At 44.2% G+C, this 25,863-nt stretch overlaps 1 protein-coding gene across 2 annotated transcripts in view; it reads left to right on the top strand.

The window, feature by feature from the left end:
- The window catches only part of FHL1 (four and a half LIM domains 1), an 83,560-nt gene that overhangs the window by 13,083 nt on the left and 44,614 nt on the right, over window positions 1-25,863 (top strand). For both annotated transcript variants that reach the window (XM_049872945.1, XM_049872943.1), the window contains exon 2: window positions 10,117-10,190. The gene's annotated coding sequence lies outside the window, so the exon portion shown is untranslated. The remainder of the gene's footprint in view (window positions 1-10,116; window positions 10,191-25,863) is intronic.

The following is a 25,863-nucleotide window of genomic DNA, read 5'->3' as shown; positions in this document are numbered from 1 at the left end:
ATGGGTGACCCATAGCCTCCAGCATCATAGCAACATACAAGCCACCACAGTATAACAAACTGTAGTGGTGGTGTATGTATATAGGATCGTTATATAGGAATAACTCTATTCTTTGAGCCTTGTGAAAGATTTGAACCAGGTTTCAGAGGGAATTTTCTGAACACAGAAGGTGTACCATCTTTACACACTTACCTACAAAGCAAGCTTTATGCTAAACATTACTTTCTCATTGCTAAATATTCAATTGAACAAATAATTAATTATTAGGCAATTTAAGGGCTGTAGTATTAGTAGTATTGAAAAAAAAAATTTTTTTTTAGTATTGAGATGAAGTTTGTCCCTTCCTCACTGACCCCTTCAAAAAATGCCAAGTGCCTGTTTATTCATGTTTGTAGCTGGCTCTCTGTTCGATTACCCTCGCCCTGTTCTGCAACTAGTCTCCATTTGTCACTCCTGGTTTCTACTGCTTCTGCCCTCTCCGTCCAGCTTCCTTCCTTGATTTTCTTTCTCCTTGTCTTTTCTGTCTCCTGTTGCTGCATTTTGTACATGATTCTGCTTCCTCATGACAAAGCCATTTTTTAATAAACATCTCCAGACAGGGTAGTCAGCAAACTAACTCTAACGTGTAGATATAATCTTGGGGGCTGTATTTCTTACTTTTTGGTCAAATCATTTTTTCAGACCCCTTTCTATTTTGGAGCTATACAGGAGGTTTGAGAGTTGCGAAAGGTTGATTTTCAGATAATCAAAGCTGAATATATCTGCTGGGCTATGTTATGACAATCTTTAAAAGCACCAGTCATTAAAAAGAAACGATTTGCATTATAGTTTCCTTATGAAACTTCCTTTAATAAAGCTAAAGCAGTTAAAATTGTCTTGAGGTAAGGTACTTTATTGTTCCTCAGAGTGTACTCTAAAGGTATTTTTGTAAAACTGCCATATGTTTGAGTTTCAGAAATACAAAGAATACATCAGGCACTTTTTGTCAACTTGAAGATTAAAGCCCAATGGTTGTTTCTAAGTACGAGTAAAATAAGAGAAGTGCTTCTCCTTTGAGTGACGTAACATATGTTGTTGTTAGATGCTGCTGAGTCGATTCCACCTCATGACATGTGAGCAGAGTAGAATTGCCCCATAGGGTTTTCAAGGCCGTGACCTTCCAGAAGCAGAGTGTCAGGCTTGTCTTCCAAGGCACCTCTGGGTGAGTTCAAACTGCCAACCTTTTCACTAGTAGTCAAGCGCTTAACTGTTTATGCCACTAACGGATCCCTTAACTTACCATAAAAAACCCAGTGCCGTCGAGTCAATTCTGACTCATAGCAACCCTATAGGACAAAGTAGAACTGCCCCAAAAGTAAAAGCATGAATTTCCAAGAGAGTTGACCAGTACTGTTAAACCCTGAGTCTGGTTACATAATAATTGTCAATGGGCAGGTCAATATGAGCATGAGGCTGGGACTTTCCTTGTCTGCTACGCATTGGAGCATCATGTCATCTTTGGGAAGTATGGAGTGCCAGACTTGATGGATTTCTTGCCTTACAGCCCAATGAGCTCTTTTTTGACCCTTGCATTTGTGGTGTCACTAGCAACAGTGACTGTTAGTGAGCTCATGCCAGGTCAGCGTTTGATTGCTTTTGGGCCAAAGGCCATTGCATGCCTTGTTGAAGCATTGATTTAACACCAGAACCTCCATGAAGTGACTCAGTATGGCCAACTCAACCGTAAACCTGTGTGAAAAAATTAAGTTTTTAAAAGTATTATTGTGAATGGCTTCTATGCATTGGGGTTGGGTAACTCTGATGAGCAACTCTGTGTTGCTATCCCAAGTTGGCTGTGGAAACAGAACATTCTGTGGTAGGTGGTGGTAACCTTAGGGATCAAGTCTGAGAGGGACATTGAGATTAAGAAGGGAAGGAAGCAGATGTTTTGGTGATGTTGACTTTTAAAACCACTGGAAGAGAAAAAACCAACAAGACATCAAGGATTAGAACATAAATGAGGGCGATCACTCAAGGAATGATTTTCTGGAGGATGTGGGTGTTTAGGGAAGGTGGCCATCAGGTTTGTGATAAGACCCAGGGTGAAAAACATCATGATAAGCTATCTGAAAAAATACCAGTAAAATAGAGAATTGGTTATAGAGTTTACCTACTTAACTTAGCATCTCTTTTGTAAATCAGAAGTAGTTTTTATGTGTGGATCTGTTGTGTATATAAAAAAAAATACTGTTAAATCACCTGTTAATAGGCAAAGGTTTACTTATTTTTTTTCTTGATTTCACTGCCTGCCTGATTGACTGATTATATATGTGGTAGTACCTCTATTAGAAGGAGCAGATATTTAATAGGAGGAAGGCAAAAGAGAGGGGACAGAAACAACCATTTCCTTGAGTCACATTCCAAGATGGAGGCCGGAGGTTCCAGTTCAGTTATCAAGATAACGGATGCCCTGTGCCAGTGGTGAATGAAATGGTGGCATAGGCTCTGCCTTCCTTTTAATCATTTTCACACTTGATCCCAAATTCTGCAGTTGACTTGGTATTAGAACAAATCCTTCTGCTGATTGTAAAGATGGCAAAATTTATGGCCTGACCAAATCTTAATATATTGTTTCACAAGTATAGATAGGCTAAGTCAGTTGTGAGGCCTAGCATAGAAATACCTACCTGGTAGAAATACCAGAAAGGACTAGAGAACTGTAGTGGCAGTGGTAGGTGTGTGACAGCATCCTCTCGTCCCCTGTGGCTCACCCAACTGCTTCTGAGTACTCAGATGACCAGAGTAATGTACTTTATAATTCTCTGACTGCCAGATTTTTACTGTTTCAGTAGTCTGTTAGGTATAAAATGGAACTTAGGGTCTTAGTGAACATTTTCTGACGTGTAACTTGAAAGTTGGATTTTATCTCCTTAAAAACTTAGTAATCATTCCTGCCACTTAAAAAAAAAACCCATAATTTGTCTTTATATGTTTATAATTGCCCCTACGGCAGATAACATGAGCACGCATGCCAGGATGAAGGGTTTACGAAATGGCTAATTGATTGGAGCAGGGCTGCCAATTGCCAAAGCATAAGGAAACAGTTCACAGAGTGCCAGACCCAGCTTATAAAAAGTAAGGGACTGAGGACTTTACAAAATAAACTCAGCAAATGTTTATTGACTGCTCACTATGCGTACAAGGCACTTTGCTAGGCTTGCTAGATGCTGTGAGGAATATTAAACAGTGTGACGTCTTCAAAAAAGGAACGTCCATCCTAATTGGAGAAGCTATTAAGAGGGAAAAATACTGGCTTACTTTTAAAATCTGAACTTTTTTCTATTAGAGGATATGGTGAAAAAGCATTGAACTGAGTGGGAGTGATCAGGAGTTTTGAATTCTAGCCTAAGTTCTGCCACAAATCACTTGATCTTGGCAAATCACTTCCCCTTTCAGGTCTCAGTTTATAAAAAGGAAATTGGACGTTATCATCTCTAAGACATTCTGTGGATTCATTTATAAACAAATGTATAAAAAACTTAAACAGCAGAAGGCAATAATGGAAGAGATTTCAGAAGATGGTACATTTTCTGTCGCCAGATGAATTGTGCATATGATAACGATTACATGTATATGATATATATATTTACACTACATTGTAGTTACAGTAGATAATTATACTCATTACAGCTGTAGACCAGTGTTTCTCAATGTGGGGTTCTTGGACCAGCAACATCAGCATCACCTGGGAGCTTGTTAGAAATGGAAATTCATGGGGCCCAGAAATCTGCATCTTATAAAAAGCCCTCCCAGGGGATTCTGATGCATACTAAACTTTGAGAACTTACTGGTTATAGGAATGTTGGGCAGTGTTTCTCAGCCTTAGCTCCACATTAGATTCATCTGGGGGAACTTCTGAATATCCAGAAGACTAGGCCTCATCTCATACCAATCACATCTGAATCTCTTTGATGTGTGCGTGTGAGGGGGCGTCCAGGCATCACTAGTTGCTACGGCTCCCAGGGTACAAGCCAATTTCTGAGTATCACTGGTTTTAGAGGAGGGGAGGGTGGTATGAGCCAAAGCACCTGTCATTCTCTAGTGGTGACGGACCTCAGAGATAGTCAGCCAAAGCCAGGACTGAGTATGGGGGAAGGTGAGAAATGGGTTAGAGTTTGAATGTAAGGCCTTGAATTTCATGCTGAGATTTAGATTATAGGTAGTCCCCATCTTAGGACATATTTCAGTTAAAACGAACTGCACTTGTGACTTTCTTTTTTTACATCTTATCATTAGTAATATGTACTACATACGGTTTTGCAACACATACTTTGCTGATATTATTATTCTCCTGCCCACCCCTAAAGACAAGATCAGATTTATAGAGATACTGATAATAAGAGGCAATAATAATGAAAACTTAAAAAAAATGAGGTATTTGATTTATGTCAGAAGGAGTCATCTGAATGGAATCTCGTCATAAGTCGGTGACTACTCGTAAAATGGAGGAAGGTTTTAGGAAAAGGGTGTGGTATGTTCAAGATCCAAAGATTATTCTGTCAGTTATATGAGGAAGGGAGCATGTCCATAGTTACAAAGTCTGATGAAGTAGTCTAGGTGTGAAGTAATGGGCTGAATTATCCCAAACCAAACCCACTGCCGTCGAGTCAATTTCAACTCACTGAGAACTTGTAGGACATAGTAGAACTGTCCCACAGGGTTTCCAAGGAGCGGCTGGTGGATTCGAATTGCTCACCTTTTGGTTGGCAACCAAGCTCTTAGCCACTGCACCACCAGGGCGCCAGTGGGCTGAATTAGGATTGTAGAAATGAGATTAAAAGGAAGAAAAAGCATGATAGCTCTTTTGCAAGAAAAAATGGGCAGGATTGGTGACTGGTTGTGGGGGTGATGACAGTGTTAGAATGTCTTGGCTCATGAGTTCCCTCAGACTTCTGGGAGGGGCAGGGACCTCTAGATGCATCTGTCAGAAATGTCATGTTTTATTGATGTGTTACTCATCCTTTGTTCCTCACTGCTTAGCTTTTTTTGGGGGGGGTCTATTTTTGGAGTTTTCTCCAGAGAGTTATATAAAAATATAGAAATGTAGTCACCTAGGAAGCTACCCGTGGTCATCATGACAGGGGAATAGTTCTGTTTTTCTTAACAACAAAATGCTAGCAGTTATGGGAAACTTGTAAACTTGGCAATGATAAATTCAAGGCCATCAGTCAATTAAGTGAATTTTTATTTTATCATTTGTTTTATTTGGGAGCTGCTGCAATTAGTCATCAAAAGGACATCAATCTCCATATTTTTAAAATGAAACAAAAATACCATTGAACATTAGGGCAAAGGACAAGAATTCCAAGTTTTTACCTTTTGACTTTAGCAAATATTTGCTGCTCCATTATTTCCTTGCTGGATTTTGCCATTTGATTTGAATTCTTGTTTGGTACTTGGTTCCCATTTCTTCCTAATGCCTGATGATTTTAGCTTCCTCTATTCTATTTTTGATGCCTTTTAATTCATACGTATTCTCAATGTTTTAATAAGCTAATCAAACAAGTCTATTTTTATTTCTTATCCCCTTTTATGACCAATTTCAAAAATTTACATCCAGAAATGGCCTATCAAAAAAGCTCCATGGTATTTGTTTGGGGTGTGGTGGGGGTACACTACTGACTCTTCCACCTTTTGTTAGTTTATAGGTTGTGCCATATCCAGAAGGAAAAACACTTTTTCTTTATTTTTATTTTATGGGTTTGGAAACCTATAAAAACAAATTCAATATTTTTAAGGGGTTACACATATTCAAATGAGAAGTTAAAAATGGCTCACTACTCAATATTGGTAAAAGAAGTAAACGATCAAAACCTGTGCATTTTTTAGTTTTCTGAAGGGGCTGCAAAAATCTGGGGAAAAAAATCTAGACTAATCACAACTTTAAATCTGTGGTATATCTAGTAGATTCCTTCCAAAAATATAACCAGTCTTTTTCCAAACTGGGTACAAATAAAACCTGTCTCCTTCCAAATTGTGAAGAATATTATGATGATGAGATATCACATAAAATTAATGTGGAGACTTGCGTGGAATAAATTGTCTTCCAGACCTAGTATAGAGTATGTTGTTAGATATACCCAAAAAACTCATTGCCATCAAGTTTATGCTGACTCATAGCAACCCTATAGGACAGAGTAGAACTGCCCCATAGGGTTTCTAAATCTTTAAGGAAGCAGACTGCCATATCTTTCTCCCATGGAGCACCTGGTGGGTTCAAACTGTTGACCCCACTGAGCACTGCTAACCACCAGGTTATAGCTGCTGTGCCACCAGGGCTCCTTCATTGTTAGACATACTCTATACTAAATCTTAAAATAAGGGTGTAAAATCAAATTTTTATTATATTTCTATAACTGGTAATATCCTTTGGGTTTTATTTATTACATTAATATATTCCTAAAGATTTGATTATGTCAAATATCTTGATTATGTTGAAATTATTAAAAATGAGGCATCCTTCATCTGAACCAGTTATTTCCAGTAAATTATTTTGCTGAATAAGAGCCAGCCTGTCAGTTCTGCTAAAGGAAATGAACCAGTAGCCATCTCGTTTGCATTTATTATGGCATTTTATGGTAACATTTAAAATGTGTTTTTTAACAGTGTATATGCCAATTTTTCTGACTACCATAGTAGCCTAAGCATTTGAACAAAGAAGGATAAGTCTGAGCTGCCAGTTACCATCTCAAGTGGCCCAATTAAGAGGATGTTGGGGGTTCACCTCTCTTTGATTTCTTAGGTGAGAGAGAATAGTCTGAAGGACATGATTAAGGAATGGTTACCATGACAATCACATTCAGGGAATGTACAGGAGACAATGAATCTGTAGAGACCACCCATTTTGATTGATTCAGCCTGGTCTTTCAGGTCCACTTAAATAGTAGTTGTTTCTGGATTTTATTTTTCTACATAATTCACCCAACTGATTCATGATTTGGGGATCATTTAAGCTTAGCTGGAGCAGTGATAGGGTCAACAGTGTCCATGTCCACAAGACTATTGTTAAACGGAAGGAGAGTGATTGTATATGTTAAATGTCCCAAAACATAACTGCTGGCTTTTTCTGGAATAATAGAAATGGTTTGTTGAATTTCACTTACTAATTCTGTCAGGGTAGGATAAGATTAACATGATTTATTTTTAAAGCATGACTGGCACTAAAGTGTTTGGGTTTTATTTTGGATTACTTCGCTGTCATCACATTTTACCCAGTGTGTTTGGCTGCTATTCTGTTTTTATTCTTTGACTTGCGCACCATTGTCAACACAATTTGTATTATGTCTGCTCAGAGCCACAGTTATACACTGCAGATTTAAAATAAGTACACACAAACATACGTGCCCTGAGTTTCTTCACCTTCACAACTCCAGCTAATGTTAGGTAGGATACACTAGTACAGATGATAAAGTGAAACAGATACCAAAATGGTTAAAAATTTCAGTGTAAATTTTTATTATTTGTGGGCTATTCTTGATGGTGAAACCATGAACTATGGACCAGAAAGCTACTCTGGCAGGGGCCTAAGTTGAACCACAGTGTGAGAGCTTGCCTACCCAGCCTTTGGGCCTTTCTCTCTTCTGCCCTCTAGGGGTGTGGGGAAACATGAAATGCAGGGACTTTCTCTGAAAGGGATGAGCCAGGGTCTTGGTCTGGTTACTAGAGGACAAGTTCTCTGTCCCTTCCCCATGTGTAGTCCCCCAAAGTCTGAACTTGTGGAGATAGGAACATACAGAGAGAAGGCAAGGAAGGTATTGGCAGAGTTGGGAATCTCAGGAAGGAAGCTATGCTGGACTCTTCAAGTAGAGCCCACTACATACCATATCCATTTCCAGGAAAAATCAATTTCAGAAGGGTGAATAAGATGAAAAAGTATATTAAGGCTAGAGTGTGACGGATTCAGGGTATACGTTTATGTTCACTTGAACCTAAAGAAGGGTATATTTGGTGCCAAGGATTTGAGGTAGCATATGAAGTCATTATCCAAGTTGGAATACATTTTTGTTTTTACCTGCTATAATAATAGCGGTCATTATATATCTAATATTCAACGAGTTACTTTTTATGGGCTAGACACTGTTAAGTGCTTTACATGCATTTATCTCCTTGACGACCTACCACAGCACCTCTGTGAGGTAATACCATTATGAGGTTCAGAGAGGGTGGGACAGCTAATATGAGGAAGAGCCAGCATTTGAACCCAGGCAGACTGACTCCAGCACCCTTCCTGTTAACAGCTGTGCTGTGCTGCCATCTCACCGCAGCTGCACGAAAGGGTGTGGCACCTTCTAGAAACAGTGAGTTCCATATGAATGGAGTTTGGGTGGTGGGAGAGGAGACTGATCAAAGCCTTTTGTATATACACCCCATGCTAAGCGCTGGGAGATATAAAAGAAGTAAGATTTTGTCCCTGCTATCAGGAGACAAATTCTTATTGGACAAATAAGACATACAAGCAAAAAACAAATAGTATATGTACATGTAATAGAATATGAAAATAGTGTCTCTGCTTACGTATAGAAGGAGCCCTGGTGGTGCAGTAGTTAAACCAGCCGCTCCCCAGGGAGAAGATGTGGCAGTTTTCTTCTGTAAAGATTACAGCCTTGGAAACTCTATGGGGAAGTTCTGCCCTGTCCTGTAGGGTCGCTGTGTGCCAGAATTGATTCGACCACCCTGGGTTTTGGGGCTTTACTTAAGTATAGGTAGGAAGAGGGGCTAGAAGGTGTTCCTTTAAGTTCAGCCACTTTCAAACATTCAAATTTGCCTTCCTCTGGGCTTTTCACCTGGCGGGCAAGAGCCTCCTTCCTGTAATCAACCAAAAGAACCAAAATCCAAACCCGGTATGCGGTCTAGTTGATTCCGACTCATAGCGACCCTACAGACTTGTCCATTTTGAGTTTGAAAGGGTTGTCTTCAACGATGACAGTCGTCATTAAGATCTCTAAGCAGACGAAACCATTAGAATACGAACGTAACTGGAGCACCTGTTTATTTTCTGGCACAGTAACATTTTTTTTATCTAGAACCACTACTTGTTTGATGACCAGCCTGGAAGCAGTTGATCCCGGCGGGTTACAAGCTTGGTTACAGCCCTGAGTTTGGGTTTGCCAACTGTTATATTCGGTGGATACTTCTTGAGAGCCTTCTGGGTGCGTGGCACTGTTCTCGGTGTGGGGCTGGAGCAGCGAATAAAACCAAGGGAGGCTGCTCTCAGGGAGCTGCCTTTTCCTTAGATTTCGTTTGCTTGTGTACATTTTACAGTTCATTCCAAAGTTCATTTGGTGTGAGCTGTAGGATTTTGCACTTATGGGAAAATACAATGATCACGATTCCTTTCGCTTTAACCCCAGCCAGTCCTTTTTTGAGTAATAGGGGCGGGGGTATGGCAGTGATGTGGCTGTGCGTGGGGAAGCCACGTGAGCACGGGAAGCGTGGCATCGTGGCATGTCGTGGCGGGCTGTATTTATGTCAGTGATGGGAAAGCACAGGGCACACCTGTTTCCTAGTGAAGCCGAACCATCCGCACTGGGTGAGTCCTCAGTAGCCTGCATCCTAATCCTGTTGTTGATTAGAGATAATTTCAGTGGTCACCCGACACCTTGTCTCCACAGCAACACCTCTAAATATTCCTCTGGTGACTTGTGCTCAGATTCTGTCCAGATCCCAGCCTTCCTGTGGCAAAATATTCTAAAGATGTTAAAACAGAAAAAAAAAATTAATCTATTCTAAACGACTGAGTCATTTGTTTTGATTACCCGGGTGATTGCCAAATGTTAACTTAAAACTGAAATAGGCCATGAGCTCACTCCCCTAACAATGCTGAGCGTTTGAGCTAATACAGCTTGATAATGAGGGAGCCAGATCGGCTGCCATTGCTAATGTTATATGATAAACAGACATTTGGAGAAATATGCAGAACATTTTGGCAGTTTTCCTTAACTTTAAGGGTTGTAAATACAAAGTTGAATGTGTTAACATGAGCCATTTCAAAGGAAGTTGACTTTTTTTTTATTTCTAACTTTTCTTCTGAAAAGGTAATGAATTTTGCCTCTTGATTCTCATTTTTTCCTAACTTAGGCACGTTGGAAGTTCTCAACAACTCTGTCCAGCCCTCGCAGAATACATCGTATTTTCCACCCATCTAGTGTGAGGTAAGTTTTACTAATTGGCACAAATTTTTAGGCTATTCTCCAACCTTCCAATTTCCAATGGTAGGGTTGACATTGTATGAAGAGCTTTATTTGTACAGTAGGTTTCAGAGGGTTCATTTTAATTGACCCAACCAGTATCACTGTTTACACTAAATATTAGCTCTCTGAGGAATGCCTTTTCCAAGGAATAATCTCATTTGCTTTTAACTTGGGGGCATGAAAACTATGTGCCAGGCACTAGGGTTGGTAAGGCCCAGTTAGGTGACTCATGGTGTCACAAACCCACCCCCTGGCCACACCCCCCCGCACCGCTTCCCCACTCCTCCAGCCCCTTTACCCTCCTGCCCACCATCACCCCCTCCACCAAGCCCCCTCCCCCGGCCCCCCGCCCAAGGGTCTCCCTGATCCCTGCACAGGGCTGAGTGCAGTAGCCTCCTGTCCCCGCCTGCGAGGCTCCTCCCCTCTCCCATTGGCCAAGACTGAGACATTCCTCTCCACCCAATGGCAAGTGCCCCGGCCTGGCCACTTGCACCCTGATAGGTGGGTGATGGGGAGTGATGAGTTACCTCATTGGGTGACAGGTGACACCAACCTTAGTGATGCCACTGCCTTCGCAACCCCTCCCCCGGCAGCGCCAGCCCACCTGCCAGCTGCCGTGGACCCTGGGGTCATTATGTGGCCACCCCCTCTGACATTGTTGGGGTGCAGTCCACACCCCTCACACCCTCCTAGTGACACCACTGCCAGGCACCACAGAACTGTTAGGCTTGCTTTAAAATACAGATCTGCTTATGTCACAGCATGAACAGTAGGGTGCAGGAAAGCTGCGTGGAACAGATACTGGGATAAGAGGGAGGAGAGTCCTGTGATAACTGTGAGATTGGGCTGACCTAATCAGCTGTCAGGAACCTTTGTGCTGTGGGGTCAGAGGAGCCAAGGGGAGGGACTGCCACTTCAAAATCTGGTGGCAGGAATGGGAAAGGGTGCTTCCATTGGGTTACAGTAACATGGACCAGCAAATCTTTTTCGAATTTGTACTGAAGTTCAGAGCAGCCCTGCTGCATTGGTGTGAACAACCAGCTTGACCACTCCTTTCTTGTAGCATACACAGGATAGGCATCCTCTGTCCTATAGGATCGCTATGAGTCGGAATTGACTCGGCAGCAGTGGGTTAATCATAGGTGATCCTAGGTCACTCATTTCTCTTCTTGAGAGATGGGACATTCACCTTTGAAAATAATGAAATGAGGGCCTCTAAAAGATGGTTCCTCTAAGACAATTAATAATGGTTCCTACTTTTTATGCCTTAGTCGGCATGTGTTTACAAGAGAGGATGTAACATTTGCAGCACAATTCCGTTGCTGTTGAGTTGACTCCAACTTATAGGAACCCTATAGGACAGAGTAGAACTGCCCCGTAGGGTTTCCATAGCTGTAAATCTTTATGGAAGCAGACTGCCACATCTTTCTCCTGTGGAGCAGCGGGTGAGTTTGAACTACTGACCTTTTGATTAGCTGCTGAGCACTTTAACCACTGTACCACCAGGGCTCCTTGCCAGCACTATACCAGCCAGGATTTTCCGTTTCCTCCATCAGAAGGTTGCGTTTATTTACCTTCACTACCATTCCACCTCCCCACACTCCCACCCCCATCACACATTCAGACTATTACTTGCTGTCCAGTCAGCTTCGCCTCCTGGCAACTCCATGTACAACAGAACAAAACATAGCCCAGGGCTGCACCATCTTCACAATCGTTGGTAGGTATGAGCCCATTGTTTTTGCCACTCTGTGTTTGGAGTGCCTTCCAATCTAGGGGGCTCATCTTCCAGCACTCTATTGGACAACATTTTACATTCAATGGAGCCCTCGTAGTACAGTGGTTAAGAGCTAGGGCTGCTAACCAAAAGGTAGGCAGTTCAGATTCAACAGGCGCTCCTTGGAAACCCTATGGGGCAGTTGTACTCTATCCTGTAGGGTCACTATGAGTTGGAATCAGAATGGACTCTACACCAGCAGGTTTGGTTTTTTTTTTCTAGGTACTTACATTTCCATTAGGGTAGGTGGTCACTGGGTGGCAGTAGTTGCCTTTGTTACATCTACTTGCTGTGGAATTTCCCATTGATTTTTAAAAATATACAAACAGCTAAAAGTATGAGACGCGTTTTTGGAAATGTTTAGTCGGAATTTTACCAGTTTCATCAATTGTAGTAGTCTGAAGTTCTTCCCAAGGTTGGGGGTGGGGCGGGGAGTGGTGGGGAGGGTGATGGTGGCTGGGTGGTAAACTAGCCTGGTGATAAAAGCTTTAGCAGATTCTCTCAGCTGCCAGAGGTGGAATCTTCATTTTGGGGTCTAAACCCTGCCGTAGCTATCATTCACAATCTTCATCTAAAACAGAGGAGGAACCCTAGGGCAGTTGGAAAGCACAGTAGTCTATCTAAAGAGCATAGATTTTAGCTCTGTGCCCATAAACAAGCCACAAAAAAAAAAGACTAGATTGTTTAAGGAGATATAAAGAAGGGTAACACGTCCTCCCATCAACTTGGTCGGAGATGTTGGGTAGGTCAAACTTGAAATTCACATTCATTGTTTGCCCTTAGTAATTCCACAACAACCTGCAACTTTGACAAACTCCATGGGTAGAAAAATTCAATGGAAACTGTATGTACAAGGCTCTATGCTTAAAATAAAATATTGTAATTGAAGTTTTTCCAAACACATATTTCAAGTGGGCTTGTGATGTCACAGATGCCCCAATGACATCTTTAATTTGACCAAAACTTAGTGTCTCTAGGTTTTCTTTTAGAGCACTGAGTTTCTCAGGTAAGTTAATTGAATAGAATCTGTTGAATTAGGTTTCATTGTAATGGAGGTGCGTAGGACGTATATAAAATGGCTGAACAATAAAGATGTAGTTGTATCTTGTGATCCTTCTTTTATTCATTGATTCAGCCCTACTATGTGCCAGGCCAGAAATATAATGGTCAACAAAACATAAGGAATAATAATACATTTTGGGTCTGATATTTTTCAAGTAGAGGATGTCCCTTTGCACATGAGGAAACTGAAAATTGATTTTGCTTTTTTTGGGGGGGTAAGTTGCCCAGTATTGAGTAGACCAGTATGGATTCAGGGGTACAGACTGGTCTACTCAATACTGGGCAGCTTACCAGGAAAAAAAAAAAAAAGCAAAATCAGGAGTACAGTCCACGGTCCCCATCTCTTATCTGCTATTTGAGTCTGATTTATGTCACCTTCAGATAAGCATGCACAAATAATAAAGCATGAGATAACTGCCGGGGAGGCAGCTGTGCCTGAGTCCCAAATGCCCCTCAGATGAAAATGAATGTAATCTATTTCCCCCTCCATTTTTTAAAAGTTTGGAATAATTGAACAGTTTAGGAAAATAAACTTTCAGCTTCCACATGAGGATATTTTGGCGTTTTATCCCAGCATTTATCATAGCTAAACTTTATAATTCAAGAGCTGGAAATTATTTCCATTAGGTGGCTTTTTCATTATAAAATTATCTGGAACAAAAACTTGAACACATGTAATTTATAACACCTACAGGGGCTCCAAATACATGGAGTACTGTATGTATTTGTACCATAGTAGTTTCAATATTGTTAATTAATTAGGCATGTATTTCACATCTAGGAAATATTTGTATCCTTGACATATGGCCATTTTCGTTATTGATTTGGCAGTCTTTTAATATTCACAAAACAAAATTTTAAAATACACAGCAGTTATAGTGATTTGATTTGTGCCATTTATATTGATGTGACCTCTCTTCTTGGTGCGTTAGTAGTAAGCGTGAAAATCAGCACAGATGGGTTACACAGGCCTAAAGAGTTGGGAAAACATCACTTTAGAGCCAGGGTCTCAAACTGGTAGGTTGGATCTGGCACACAGAGGTGTTCTTTAAAAAATTTTTAAGTGAATTGCCAGCATTTTAAAATGGAGAGATTTCACATTCTAGACGTCCAGATTTTCAATTTGTTTTGAAATATCAGAAGATCTGGCAACACTGAGCCTGCGTTCCTGTTTGGCAACACTAGGCTGGAGCCAAATAGTGGCTACATCTTTAGACACTACTCTCTATTGTCTCTCTGACACCAAGGACAAGGGTCAGTTGCCATTATCTGAATGTTTCACTCGTTTACAAAACCTGCTTGACTCCTGGAGGCTTGTGAGTTCTCAGCCCCAAGTCTAGATGAAATTGAGGCTGCAAATTTGGGGCCATACTTTCTCTCAAAATATCAGCTTGCAAATTTTCAGGTGTGTGGTGTTGAGTGATGTTAATTTTGCAGAGGACGTGTTAAAAGGTTGGGGATAAACATTTGAGGACAGGGATTCCTACCTGATTAGGAGGAGCGTCTGCAGATGACAGGTGTTTTAGCTTGGCTTGGAGGACTTCTGTGGTCCACTTCAGTGAATCCGAAACTTTAACGTGCAGCTTCTGAGTCAGCGGGTCTAGGATAGGCTCTGAGATTCTGCATTTCTTACTAGTTTCCAGGTGACATCGCTGCTGGTCCAGGGACCTTCCTCTCTTTGAGTTGTAGCCAGGCAGTGATGGTTCTAGATATCTTTTTCTTTGGCCTGAGAAAAAGGACCTCTTAGCCAAGCTATTTTGTGCTGAGTCTGCATGGATAAATTGGGGTGCACTTTTAGTTGCAGCGGAGTAGGTTGATACAGGATAGCCTGTATAAAGGGTAAAGCTGAATTTAGTTTAATGAATTGTTTGAAATTAAGCCATTCTAGTAAAAAAGAAAAGCTATGAAAGGGATTGGAGCCTTCAGTCTTATAATTATAGGAGAATATGTTTAAGGGGCTCCTCTAGAAAACTTATAAATGAGACCACAGAAAATAGGCTAATTATCAAATTCCAGCATAGCTGAGAACCTCGTAAGCTACAACATGATAGGGAAAAAGTCAGAAAGGAAGGGATCAGCAGATTTAAATGTACAAAATTCTATAATGAAAATAAAAAGGAGAACACACCGGAGAAAATTTGCAGCGCATATGACAAGATAATTCATTTGGAAAGGCACGCACAAGGTCTGGCACATGGGGGAGGATCCGTAACTGCTGGCTGAATGAATTCTCCAATAGACAGATGGCTAAAAGACCTGCACGTTATTTCACAAAGTAAGTAAACAAATGCCAGAGATACGTTCAGCTGCACTGGTATGCGAAGACAAGCATATTTGAACATCAACAAGGTACATTTTTCACCTATTAACAAAAACGAAAAGAAAACTTGATGCTAATATCGTTAACTTGAAACCATGTATGCTTTGCAAGTTGGTAGAAAGCCTTTTGGAAAGTTATTTGGCAATTTATAGGAAAGGTCACAAAGATGATACCCTTTGATCCAATATTCCTAAAAACAGTGGCATCACTAGGGTCTCTTGCTCTCACACACACACCACGCACACACACCTAAGAACAGTGGCTTCACTAGGGTCTGTGTCTCACACACCACACACACACACAAACCTGAAAACAGTGCCGTCACTGGGGTCTCTCTCACACACACCACACACATACACACACACCTAAAAATAGGCCATCACTAAGGTCTCTCTCTCACATACCACACACACACATGCACACACACCTAAGAACAGTGGCATGACTAGGGTTTCTCTTTTACACACACACCACACAACACACACCTAAGAACATTGGCATCATTAGGGTCTCTCACACGCACAACACACAGACACACCTAAGAACAGTGGCATCACTAGGGTCTCACACACACCACACATGCACACACACACACCCTTAAGTACAGTGGCATCACTAGGGTCTCCCTCTAGCACACCACACACACACCCACATACAGGTACACGCCTAAGAACAGTGGCATCACTAGGGTCTCTCTCACCCACACCACACACAGATACACACAAACACACATACCTAGGAACAGTGGCATCACTAGAGTCTCTCACACACACCACAGAACACCTAAGAACAGTGGCGTCACTAGGGTCCCTCTCTCTCAATAACACCATGCACACACACACAGCTAAGAGCAGTTGCATCATGAGGGTCTCCCTCTCTCACACACCACACACACACACACACCGAAGAACAGTGGCATCATTAGGGTCTCGGTCTCACACACCACACACACACACACACACACACACACCCCTAAGAAAAGTGGCATCACTAGGGTCTCTTTCTCTCACACACCACACACCTAAGGACAGTGGTATCACTATGGTCTCTCTCTCTCTCACCACACACACACATACACACAAACACACCTAAGAACAGTGGCAACACCAGGGTCTCTCTTACACACCACACACACACACACACACACCCCTGAGAACAGTGGCATCACTAGGTTCCCTTACAAACCACACACACACACACGCACAAACACACCTAAGAACAGTGCTTATCACTAGGGTCACTCTCACATGCACCACAGACACACACACACACACACCAGGAGACCAGCAGCATCACAAGGGTCTCAATACACCACACACATGCACACACAAACCTAAGAACAGTGGCATCACTAGGGTCTCACACACACTATGCACACAGACAGAAACACCTATGAACAGTGGTATCACTAGGGCCTCTCGCTCCCACAAACCACACACACACACATATACCTTAGAACAGTGGCATCACTAGGGTGTCTCACACACACCACACACACAATACACACACACCTACCTAAGAATAATGGCATCACTACGGTCTCTAACACACACACAAACACCCCTAAGTACAGTGGCATCACTAGGGTCTCCCTCTCATGCACCACACACATACACTCCTAAGAAGAGTGGCATCACTAGGGTCTCACACACACCACACACACACGTAAGAAGAGTGGTATCACTAGGGTGTCTCTCACACCAAATAGACCCACAAACACCTGAGAGGAGTCGCATCACTAGGGTCTCTCTGACACACACCACACACACAGGGATCCACACACATACCTAGGAACAGTGCCTTGACTAGGATCTCTCACACACAGCACACACACACTCCTAAGAACAGTGGCATCATTGGGCTCTTCCACACATTCCACACACACACATACACACACCCCTAAGAACAGTGGCATCATTGGGTCTGTCACACACAGCACACACACACACGCCTAAGAACAGTGGCATCACTAGGGTCTCATTCTCACAAACCACACACACATACACCTTAGAACTGTGGCATCACTAGAGTGTGTCTCACACACACCACACACATACACAGACACCCCTAAGAACAGTGGCATCACTAGGGTCTCTTTCACAGACACCAGACACACGTACACACACACCCACCCCTAAGAACAGTGGCATTACTAGGGTATCTCACACACAACACACAGACACTCACACGCAGCCAAGAACAGTGGCATCACTAGGGTTTCTCTCACAGACACCACACACGCAGACAGCTAAGAACAGTATCACTAGGATCCCTTTCACACACACCACACACGTAAACACACACCTAAGAACAGTGCCATCACTAGGGTCACTCTCACATCCACCACACACACACGTGCCCACACACACCAGACCAGTGGCATTACAAGAGTCCCTCTCACACACACACACATACCCAAGAACAGTGGCATCACTAGGGTCTCTTTCTCTCACACACACCACACACACACACACACACACCCCTTAAAACAGTGGCATCACTAGGGTCTCTCTCTGACACACCACACACACACATACACACACCCTTAAGAGGAGTGGAATCACTAGAGTGTGTCACACAGACCACACACACACACATAAGAACAGTGGCGTCACTAGGATGTCTCTCACATCAAATACACCGACAAGCACCTAAGAGGAGTGGCATCACTAGGGTCTCTCTCTCACACACCATGCACACACACACACCCACCCCCTGAGACCAGTGGCATCACTGGGGTGTCTCTCACACACACCAGAACACAGACATACACACACACACACCCCTAAAAACAGCGGTATCACTAGGGTCTCCCTGTCTCACACACCAAAAGCAGACACACCTAAGAACAGTGACATGAGTAGTGTCTCAACACACCACACACACTCCTAAGAACAGTGGAATCACCAGGGTCTCTTTCTCACACACACACCTAAGGACACTGGTCTCACTAGGTCTCTCACACCACCCACAAACACATACACACACCCCTAAAAACAGTGGCATCGCTAGGGTCTCTCTCACACAAAGCACATAAACACACACACCTAAGAGGAGTGGCATCAGTAGGGTCTCTATCAAACACACACACATACACACCTAAGAACAGTGGCATTACTAGGGTCTCTCACACACTCTACACACACACACACACACACTCCTAAGAACAGTGGCATCACTAGGGTCTCTCTCACACCCCAAACAGACAACGCATACCAAAGAACAGTGGCATCGCTAGGCTCTTTGACACACACCACACACATGCACACACACGCCTAAAAACAGTGACATCAGTAGGGTCTCACACCACACACATACATATACCCACACCTAACAACAGTGGCATCACTCGGGTTTCTTGACACACAGCACACGCACACACACACCTAAGAACAGTGGCATCAGTAGGGTGTCTCACACACTACACACACACACACTTATGAACAGTGGCATCACTAGGGTCTCTCACACACACCACATGCACACACAAACACACACACCTAAGAACAGTGGCTTCACTAGAGTCTCTGACAGACACCACACACACACGCAAACCCCTGAGAACAGTGTCATGACTAGGGTCTGTCTCTCACATAAACAACATACACAGACATACCTAAGAACAGTGGCATCACTACAGTCTCTCACACACAGCAAACACACACACACTCCCCTAAGAACAGTGGCATCACTACAGTCTCACACACACCAAACACACAGACACACACCCCCAAGAACAGTGGCATCACTAGGGTCTCTCTCTGACACACGAAACACACACGCACCCCTAAGAACAGTGGCATCACTAGGGTCTGCCTCTGTCACAAACCACACACACACACCTAAGAACAGTACCGTCACTAGGGTCATTCTCTCATATGCACCACACACACACACACACAGATACACCAAGAGACCAGTGGCATCATGAGAGTCTTACACACAAACACATCTAAGAGCAGTGGCATCACTAGGGTCCCTCTCACCCACAGCACACAAACACACACCTAAAAACAGTGGCATCACTAGGGTCTTTCACACACACCACTCACACACAATCATAAGAACAGTGGTGTCAGTAGGGTCTCTTAACATACCACACACACACATGCACACACACACACCTAAGGACAGTGGCTTTACTAGGGTCTCAACCCACACCACACAGAAGCACACAGACACACAGCTAAGAACAGTGGCAACACGAGGGTCTCGCATATACACCACACACACACCTAAGAACAATGGCATCACTAGGGTCTCTCTCACACACTACACACACGTAGGAACAGTGCCATCACCAGGGTCTCTCACACACCACACACACACACTGACATCTAAGAGTACTGGTATCACTATGGTCTCTCACACAACCACACACACACCCCTAAGGACAGTGGCATCACTAGGGTCTCCCACATACAGTACACACACAGACACACGTATGAACAGTGGCATCATTAGAGTCCCTCTCCCATGCACCACACGCACACATAAACACACACACACCTAAGAACAGTGGCATCACTAGGACCTGTCTCACATAAACAACACACACAGATATATCTAAGAATATTGGCATCACTACAGTCTCTCACACACACCAAACACACACACACACACCACTAAGAACAGTGGCATCACTAGGGTATCTCGCAAACACCACAGAGACCAAGAACAGTGGCATCACTAGGGTCTCTTTCACACACCACAGAAGCACACACACACACACCTAAAATGGTGGCATCACTAGGGTCTCTTTCTCACACATGCCACACACACACATACACACCCCTAAGAACAGTGGAATCACTAGGGTCTCTCTCACACAGACCACACGCACACAAGAACAGTGGCATCACTAGGGTTTCTCTCACAAACCACACACACACACCAGAACAGTGCATCACTAGTCATTCACATGCATCACACACACACAGACACACCAAGAGACCAGTGGCATCACAAGGGTCTCTCTCTCTCACACACACACCTAAGTACGGCAGTATCACTAGGGTCTCCCTCTCACACACCAAAAGTGCACACACACACACACACACACACACATCTAAGAACATTAGCATCATTAGGGCCTCACACACAGACACACATACACAGACACCTAAGAACAGTGGCATTACCAGGGTCTCTTTCTCATACACACCACACATACACACACTCCTAAGAACAGTGGCATCACTCGGATCCCTCTCACACACACCACAAACACAGAGACAACACACACCTAAGAACAGTAGCATCACTGGGGTCTCACACACACCACACACAAGCATACACACCCCTAAGAAGAGTGACATCAGTAGGGTCTTACACACAGCACACACACATACACACACACCTAAGAACAGTGGCATCACTAGGGCCTCTCTCTCAACACACACACGCACACACACGCACACACACACCTAAGAATAGTGGCATCAGTAGGGTGTCACACACTCGATACAGACACACACCTATGAACAGTGGCATCACTAGAGTATTTCACACACCATGCACACAGATACACACACCTAAGAACACTGGCATCACCAGGGTCTCTCACACCACACATACACACCCAAGGATGGTGGCATCACTAGGGTCTGTCTCACACACACCACACAAACACACTTAAGAACCGTGGCATCACTAGGGTCTCTTGTTCTCACAAACCACACACACACCTTAGAACAGTGACATCACTAGCGTGTCTCACACCACACACACACATACACACGCCCCTAAGAATAGTGGCATCACTAGGATCTCACACACACCACACACACACACAAACACACTTAAGAACTGTGGCATCACTAGGGTCTCGTTCTCACAAACCACACACACACCTTAGAACAGTGGCATCACTAGGGTCTTTCTCACACACCACACACACACACACCTAGGAACAATGCCATCACCAGGGTCTCTTTCTCTCTCACACACACCACACACACACACTGACACCTAAGACTACTGGTATAACTATGATCTCTCTCACACAACCACACACACACACCCCTAAGGACAGTGGCATCACTATGGCCTCTTTTGCACACAGCACATACACACACACACCTAAGAAGAGTGGCATCGGTAGGGTCTCTCTCTCACACCACACACGCACACCAAAGAACAGTGGCATCACTAGGGTCTCTCTCACAACCACACACACACACACCCCCAAGAACAGTACCGTCACTGTGGTCATTCTCGCACATGCACCACACACAGACACACCAAGAGACCAGCGGGATTACGAGGGCCTCTCTCTCTCTCTCTCACACACACACACACACACACACACACAGACCTAAAAGCAGTGGCATCACTAGGATCTCTTTAACACATACCATACACACACACACACACACACACATAAGAACAGTGGCATCACTAGGGTCTCACACACCACACACACATATACACCGACACACACCTAAGAATAGTGGCATCACTAGGGTCTCTCACACACACACGTAAGAACAGTGGCATCGCTAGGGTGTCTCACATACACCAAATACACCCACAAACACCTAAGAGGAGTGGCGTCACTAGGGTCTTTCTCATACACCATGCACACACACACCCAACCCCTGAGAACAGTGGCATCACTAGGGTCTCCCTCTCTCACATACCAAAAGCACACACACACACACCCCTAAGAACATTGGCATCATTACAGCTTCTCACACACATGCACAGACACCTAAGAGGCATCAGTAGTGTCTCTCAACACACCACACACACACTCCTAGGAAGAGTGGCATCACCAGGGTCTCTCTCTCACACACACCAGAAATACACACACCTAAGAACAGTGGCATCACTAGGGTCTCACACACCACACACATAGACACACACCCCTAAAAACAGTGACATCAATAGGGTCTCTCACACACACGTACACATATATGCACACACCTAAGAACAGTGGCACCACTGTGGTCTCTGTCAACACACCACACACATGCACACACACACAGCTAAGGACAGAGGCATCATTACGGTCTCTCAACACACCACATACACACACCACAAAGGACAGTGCTGTTACTAGGGTCTCACCCACACCACACACAAGCACACAGACACACAGCTAAGAACAGTGGCATCACTAGGGTCTCTGATATACACTACACACCACATACACACATCTAAGAACAGTGGCATGACTAGGGCCTTTCTCACACAACACACAAACACACACACACGTAGGAACAGTGTCATCACCAGGGTCTCTTTTTCTCTTACACGCACTACACACGCACACACACACCGACACCTAAGAGTACTGGTATCACTATGGCCTCTTTCTCTCACACAGCCACACACACACACTCCTAAGGACAGTGGTATCACTAGGGTTTCTTTCACACACAGCACATACACACACACACACCTGAGAGGCATCAGTAGGGTCTCTCACACCACACACACACACAAAAACAGTGGCATCACTAGGGTCTCTCACAAACCACACACACACACACACACCTAAGAACAATGCCATCACTTGGGTCATTCACACGTACCACAAACACACACACACACACATAGACATCAGGAGATCAGTGGCATCACGAGTGTCTCACACACACACCTAAAAGCAGTGGCATCGCTAGGGTCCCTTACACACCACACACACACAAGAACAGTGGCATCGCTGGGGTCTCACACACACATACACAGACATCCACCTAAGAACAGTGGCATCATTCACGGTCTCTCTCTCTAACACACACCATACACACACCTAAGAACAGTGGCATCACTAGGGTCTCTCACACACACCACACACACACACACACACACACCCTAAGAACAGTGCAATCACTAGGGTCTCCCTCTGTCACACGCACCACATGCACACACACCTAAGAACAGCGGGATCAGTACGGTCTCCCTCTCTGACACTACAAACACACACACATCTAAGAACAGTGGCATCACTAAGATCTCACACACCACACACACACAAACACACCTGTGAACAGTGGCATCACTAGGGTCTCATTCTGACAAACTACACACACACATACACCTTAAAATAGTGGCATCACTAGGGTGTGTCTCACACACACCGCACATGCACATACACACATGCCCCTAAGAACAGTGGCATCACTAGGGTCTCTTTTACAGACACCACACACATGTACACACATGTACACACACACACACCCCTAAGAACAGTGGCATCACTAGGGTCTCTGACACACCACACACACAGGGATCCACACTCATACCTAGGAACAGTGCCTTGACTAGGATCTCTCACACACAGCACACACACACTCCTAAGAACAGTGGCATCACTGGGCTCTTTCTCTCACACATTCCACCCACACATGTATACCCACACCTCTAAGAACAGTGGCTTCACTAGGGTCTCTGACAGACATCACACACACACGCAGACACACACACACACCCCCCTAAGAACAGTGGCATCACTAGGGTCTGTCTCACACACACCACCACCCAAACCCAGAACACACACACATAGAAATAAACACCTAAGAACAGTGGCATCTCTAGGTTCGCTCACACACACACCACACACACACAAACACACCTAAGAACAGTAGCTTCAGAAGGGTCTCTTGCTCTCACAAACCACACACACACCCACACACCTTAGAACAGTGGCATCACTAGGGTGTCTCACACACGCCAAACACACACACACACATGCCCCTAAGAAGAGTGGCATCAGTAGGTTCTCTTTCACACACACCACAAACACACATACACACACCTAAGAACAGTGGCATCACTTACGGTCTCACACCACACACACATACACACACTCCTAAGAACACTGGCATCGCTAGGGTCTGCCTCTCTCACACATACCACACACACACACACCCTCCTAAGAACACTGGCATCACTAGGGTCTCTTTCTCTCACACAAACACACACCTAAAAACACTGGCATCACTAGGGTCTCTCACACACACCGCACACACATAAGAACAGTGGCATCACTAGAGTCTCTGTCACACAAACCAAACACATACACACATGCCCACCTAAGAGGAGTGGCATCACTTAGGGTCTCACACCACACACACACACACACCCCTAAGAATAGTGGCTTCACTACTGTCTCTCTGACAGACACCACACATACACACCCCTAAGAACAGTGACATCACTCGGGTCTCCCTCTAACACACCACACACACACACACACACCTAAGAACAGTGGCGTCATTAGGGGGCCTCCCTCTAACACACCACACACACACACACACACCCTAAGAAGTGGCATCACTAGTGTCTGTCTCTCACACACACCACACACACAGATACACCTAAGAACAGTGGCATCACTAGGGTCTCCCTCTCAGACACCACACACACACACATACACACACACCTAAGAACAGTGGCGTCACTAGGGTCTCCCTCTAACACACCACACACACACATACACACCTAACAGTGGCATCACTAGGGTCTCTCATTCTCACAAACCACACACGCACACATATACCTTAGAGGAGTGGCATCACTAGGGTGTGTCTCTCTCACACACACCACACATGCACACACGCCCCTAAGAACAGTGGCCTCACTAGGGTCTCTCACACATGCACACACATCCCTAAAAAGTGACATCAGTAGGGTGTCTCACACACACCACACACGCACACACATATACACACACACCTGAGAACAGTGGCACCACTATGGTCTCTCTCAACACACCACACACATGCAAACACACACACCTAATGACAGAGGCATCAGTAGGGTCTCTCACACCACACACACACACAAAAACAGTGGCATCACTAAGGTTTCTCTCACAAACCACACACATACACACACACACACACACCTAAAAACAATGCCATCACTTGGGTCATTCACATGCACCACACACACACACACACAGACACCAGGAGATCAGTGGCATCATGAGTGTCTCTCTCACACACACACACACACCTAAGAGCAGTGGCATCACTAGGGTCTCTGACACACCACACACACACCTAAAAACAGTGGCATCGCTAGGGTCCCTTACACACCACACACACACAAGAACAGTGGCATCACTGGGGTCTCACACACACATACACCGACACCCACCTAAGAACAGTGGCATCATTCACGGTCTCTCTCACACACACCATACACACACCTAAGAACAGTGGCATCACTAGGGTCTTTCACACACACCACACACACACACACCCTAAGAACAGTGCAATCACTAGGGTCTCCCTCTGTCACACGCACCACATGCACACACACCTAAGAACAGTGGGATCAGTACGGTCTCCCTCTCTGACACACCAAACACACACACACATTAAGAACTGTGGCATCACTAAGGTCTCACACACCACACACACACAAACACACCTATGAACAGTGGCATCACTAGGGTCTCTCATTCTGACAAACCACACACACACATACACCTTAGAACAGCGGCATCACTAGGGTGTGTC

Source organism: Elephas maximus, chromosome X (assembly GCF_024166365.1).
Source record: "Elephas maximus indicus isolate mEleMax1 chromosome X, mEleMax1 primary haplotype, whole genome shotgun sequence".
Lineage (NCBI taxonomy): Eukaryota > Metazoa > Chordata > Mammalia > Proboscidea > Elephantidae > Elephas > Elephas maximus.
This window is presented reverse-complemented; position numbering and strand designations above follow the sequence as displayed.